We start from the raw sequence: 5,704 nt of genomic DNA, 5'->3' as shown, positions 1-5,704 counted from the left end.
GCATCAAGCCCACAGCCTCTCCCATTCCAGCTCCTCTCCAGCCCCGCTGGCTGACCCCAGGAGGGGACACAAATCAGGGAACAGGGACAGACACTGGCACAAGGTTCCTTTCCCCCTCCACCGGGGACGGAATTGACCCAAAATTTGGTTCTGTGCAGGGCCAGGGGTCGGAGCTGCTGATCTTTGTGGGTCTCCTCCAGCTCAGCCCATCCCATGGGTAAAACCCAGCCTGGAGTTGGCTCTCCTCGATGGGAACCAGGATGAGCCCAGCTAAACCTGGCTTAAAACAGAGCCAGGACAGAGCGGGGACCCCAAAACTGCAGCTGAGGGGCAGCAGCAATGCCAGGAATCCGTGGGAATGCTCCCCAAATCAGGAGGGAAGCTTTGTTTTCTCTGCCACTCACCCATCACCTCCCCGTGCTGCAGAGCAATCCCGGCTGTCAAACTTAATGCAGCAGAAAAAAACCCAACTTTATAAAAAACCCCAAGTTTATATCCTAAAGCACAGGGGGAAGCCCTTCCTGGCTCTGTTCTGCAGGAATTAGCCCGTTCCAACCTGGCAAAGCTGCATTCCTGCCCCATGTCGATTTTCACGGCCCATTTGCTTCAATTTCCCTCCCTCCACAACTCCAGGAGCTGGAAAAATGTGGGAAAAAAAGAAAAAAAACAAACCAAAAACACCCATCCAGCCCGGCCTTGGGCACCCCCAGGGATGTCTCAAAGCCTGGACTGTGCAAACAGCTCCTCTGGCCTTTAGGGATTCAATTAAAAAATGAGGAAATGCAAGATTTTTCCTCTTTAGGCCAACCCAGAATGAAACCTTCCCATTTGTCCCAGCAAAATTGTTTTAATTTTTTTTTTTTAATTGTGTCAATGAAAACATCTTGTTCTCCCCAAAATAAAACATCTCTGGGTTTGCAAAGGCATCTTTGAAGGCTCTTGTGGTCCCCTGCTTTTTTTAATTAAAGGCAGGCAGATTTCAACTGGGAAATGCCACAGCTCAATAAAAGGCAAAGCGTTTAATTTCAAGCATATCTCGAACAAAGCTGCAGCTTTTCATCCCCAAAATACTCCTTTTGGGTTTGCTTCAAAGTTGTAAATAATTTCAAAGGACCCAAAATAGCTTTTATTTTTCCTCGCAACAAACGTTTCATCTTAATTTCAGCGTGCCAAGCTTCCAGTGATTGGAGCCAGACTCTTCCCAGAGGTGCCCAGTGAGTGGACAAGAGGCCAGGGCATGAGTGGAGACCCAGAAATTCCCTTTCAACAGGGAAATTTTATATTTTAGGATTTGGTGGGGTTTTTTGGGGTTTTTTTTGGGTTTTTTTTTCCTTCAGGGTGGCCAAATGCTGGAGCAGATTGGGCAGGGCAGTTGTGGAGTCTCCATCCTTGGAGAGAATCAACTCCTGACCTGGAGGAGGGAGCCCGTGGGAAAGTCATGAGGGTCAACAAGAACCTTCCAGAACCTAAGGGGGCTCCAGGAGAGCTGGAGAGGGATTTGGGATGAGGGATGGAGGGACAGGGAATGGCTGCCACTGCCAGAGGGCAAGGATGGGATATCGGGATGGAATTCCCAGAGGACAGGGATGGGATATTGGGATGGAATTCCTGGCTGGGGTGGAATTCCCAGAGGGCAGGGATGGGATATCGGGGTGGAATTCCTGGCTGGGGTGGAATTCCCAGAGGGCAGGGATGGGATACTGGGGTGGAATTCCCAGAGGACAGGGATGGGATATTGGGGTGGAATTCCCAGAGGACAGGGATGGGATATCGGGATGGAATTCCTGGCTGGGATGGGATATTGGGGTGGAATTCCCAGAGGGCAGGGATGGGATATTAGGATGGAATTCCCAGAGGACAGGGATGGGATATTGGGGTGGAATTCCCAGAGGACAGGGATGGGATATCGGGATGGGATTCCTGGCTGGGATGGGATATTGGGGTGGAATTCCCAGAGGACAGGGATGGGATATTGGGGTGGAATTCCCAGAGGACAGGGATGGGATATCGGGATGGAATTCCCAGAGGACAGGGATGGGATATTGGGGTGGAATTCCCAGAGGACAGGGATGGGATATTAGGATGGAATTCCTGGCTGGGATGGAATTCCCAGAGCAGCCGTGGCTGCCCCTGGATCCCGGGCAGTGCCCAAGGCCGGGCTGGAGCAGCCTGGGACACTGGAGGTGTCCCTGCCACGGATGGGTTTTTAAGATCCCATTCCACCCAAACCAGTCTGGAATTCTGGAATATCGGCTGTTGGAAAAGCCACCCGAGCCTGCCTTTAAGGAGCAGCACACTTCGCTTTTGGGGAAATTCGCAATTCCTGCTTTTCCCTTGGAGAAATCCAACGGGATTTTTTTTTTTCCTGCATCCATCTCCTGGTGCGCGGGGACCTCTGCAGCCCGAGCCGAGCATCGCCCGCGGCGGGGAGGGATCCACGGGAGGGATCCACGGGAGGGATCCACGGGAGGGATCCACGGGAGAGATCCACAGGAGGGATCAACGGGAGGGATCCACGGGAGGGATCCACGGGAGGGATCAACGGGAGGGATCCACGGGAGAGATCCACGGGAGGGATCCACGGGAGAGATCCACAGGAGGGATCAACGGGAGGGATCCACGGGAGGGATCCACGGGAGGGATCCACGGGAGAGATCCACAGGAGGGATCAACGGGAGGGATCCACGGGAGGGATCCACGGGAGAGATCCACGGGAGGGATCCGCGGGAGGGACCCACGGGAGGGATCCATGGCAGGGATGGATCCACTGGAATGGATTCACAGCCAGGATGGATCCGCGGCAGGGAGGGATCTGCTGAGATGGATCATTTGGAATGGATCCATGGCAGGGATGGATCCACAGCTGGGATGGATCCACAGCTGGGATGGATCCACAGCTGGCAGGGATCTGTGGCAGGGATGGATCCACGGCTGGGATGGATCCCTTGGAACGGATCCACAGCTGGGATGGATCCATGGCAGGGAGGGATCCCTTGGAACGGATCCACAGCAGGGATGGATCCCCCTCCAAGATGGATCCGCCGGGATGGATCCCCCGCCCTCCCGCGGCTCCAGAGCCGCTGACATCCCGGGTTTCCTCAGGCAGCAAAGGAATTCAGGGGCTCTGGGTCGCTTTAGATTGTCCCGATCGGCACCGCCTGAAAATGAGCAGCAAATCCAGGGAAATACAAGGAGGATGCTCCATGGAGCAGCGCCTCTCCTGCCCTTCCCTTCCGTTCGGGAAAACACGCTGTCAGGTAGCACAAAAATGATTTATTCCAAGGGAAAGTGCACGGGGAGGAGGGAGAGACCGGGAAAAGGTAAAATAAAAAACTGCTTGGGAAAAGAGCCGGCACCGGGAGGCTCCGGCCCTGCCCCAGCCACTCCCTCGCCTGGTGCTGCCCCTCGGGATGGGCACGGAATTCCCGGGATGGCAGCTGGGCACACCTCGGCATCCCTGGGGAAAACGGAGCCCCAAAAGGAACATTTTCCCTGGCAAAAGGAGCTGCGCGAATTCCTCCGGGATCGGAGGGAGGTGGGGCGCTGCCAGCGGCCGGCAGATGGCATTCCCAGCCTGGCACATCCAGCGGGCGCTCCCCTGCGCTGATTGCCCCGGAAAATGAACATTTTTCATCGGGAAAATGGAGGCGAAAGGGGAAACATTGGCCAGAGGCAGAGATGATGCTGTGGACTTGGACAATTCGCCTTGGAGCCATCAAGCGTCGCAGAATTCCTGGTGCCCTCCGTGCCCGGGATCTTCTGCCAGCTTCCACGAGGGAACCCCGGACTGGGGTGGGTTTAAATCCCACCCAGTGCCAGCCCTGCCATGGGCAGGGACGCCTCCCACTGTGCCAGGCTGCTCCAGCCTGGCCGCGGGCAGTGCCAGGGATGCAGGGGCAGCTCCTGTATTCCTGCCCAAAATCCCACCCATCCTTCCCTCTGGCATTCCCTGGGTCCTGCCACTCGGTCCTTGTCCCCAGTCCCTCCCCAGCTCTCCTGGAGCCCCTTCGGGCTCTGGAAGGTCCCCCTGGAGCTTCTCCTCTCCAGTGAACCCCCCCAGCTCTCCCAGCCCGGCTCCATGGGATGTTCTCTTCGGGAGAATTTTTGAACACAACCTTTTGGCAAAGAACTTTTTCCCAAAATCCAGCCCCGACCCTCCCCTGGCACAGCTCCTGCTCCCTGTGGTTCTCTGGGAGCAGATCCCGACCCTGCCCAGCTCCCCCAGCCCGGAGTGACATCTCAGCCCCTTCCTTCACCTTTAGGATTGCAGAGGGGCCGCGGTGGGCTCAGCTCGTGGGTGAATTTTGGGCATCCTGGGAGCAGGAATTCGCTCCCTGGGCAGGAGCAGCTGCCAGGCCTGCCTGTCCAGAACCCACCCGGGGCCCCAGAGCTGCTCTGCACGCTGGGCCGCCACCTCCGGGGCTCCTTTCCTGTGCTCCGGGCATGATGCACCCAAATCCCAAACCCCAAATCCCAAATCCCACATCCCAAATCCCACATCCCAGGGTGCCTTTCCTGTGCTCAGGGCATGATGCACCCAAACCCCAAATCCCAAACCCCACATCCCAAACCCCACATCCCAAATCCCAAACCCCACATCCCAAATCCCAAACCCCAAATCCCAAACCCTAAATCCCAAACCCCACATCCCAGGGCACCTTTCCTGTGCTCCGGGCATGATGCACCCAAATCCCAAACCCCACATCCCAAATCCCAAACCCCACATCCCAAATCCCAAATCCCACATCCCAGGGCACCTTTTACCTTCCTCATGGAATGATACACCCAAATCCCAAACCCCACATCCCAAACCCCACATCCCAAAGCACGTTCCTCAGGGAATGATATACCCAAATCCCAAACCCCAAACCCCACATCGCAAACCCCACATCCCACAACCAACATCCCAGGGCACCTTTCCTGTGCTCAGGGAATTATGCACCCAAATCCCACATCCCAAATCCCAAATCCCACATCCCAAATCCCAAACCCCACATCCCAAACCCCACATCTCAAAGCACGTTCCTCGGGGAATGATGCACCCAAATCCCAAACCCCAAATCCCAGGGTACCTTTTACCTTCCTCAGGGAATGATACACCCAAATCCCAAACCCCACATCCCAAATCCCACATCCCAGGGCACCATTCCTGTGCTCAGGGAATGATGCCCCCAAATCCCAAACCCCATATCCCAAACCCCACATCCCAGAGCACCTTTCACCTTCCTCAGGGAATGATGCACCCAAATCCCAAATCCCAAACCCCAAACCCCAAATCCCAAAGCCCACATCCCAGCGCACTTTTCACCTTCCTCAGGGAATGATGCTCCCAAGCCCCTCCTCAGGAGCAGCTCCGCCGCCGCCGGGCATCCCGGGGAACGCTGCGAGCGGAGGCTGTGCCCAGCCCCGGCAGCTCCATCCGCCCACCCGGGCACGGGTTCGGAGCCTGGCATCCAATTGGAGCGGCGCTGGCACAGGGAGGGCTCCCCTCCCTCCCCTCCCTCCCCTCCCTCCCCTCCTCCAGACCCCCCTCGCCGCCCTCTCACACAAAAGCAGGGAATTAGCCGACTTAGGGGAAAAGCAGCACAAAATCCCCCGGAGGGGAGGGACGGAGGCGGCCGAGCGGCCATGGCAGAGCACAAATAACACAAAAACCGCAAAAAACCCGCCCTGGCATCCATCGCTGCCGCCGGGCAGAGCGCGG

Source organism: Lonchura striata, chromosome 28 (genome assembly GCF_046129695.1).
Source record: "Lonchura striata isolate bLonStr1 chromosome 28, bLonStr1.mat, whole genome shotgun sequence".
Taxonomy (NCBI): Eukaryota; Metazoa; Chordata; class Aves; order Passeriformes; family Estrildidae; genus Lonchura; species Lonchura striata.
The sequence above is the reverse complement of the archived record's forward strand: the minus strand, read 5'-3'. Positions refer to the sequence as shown.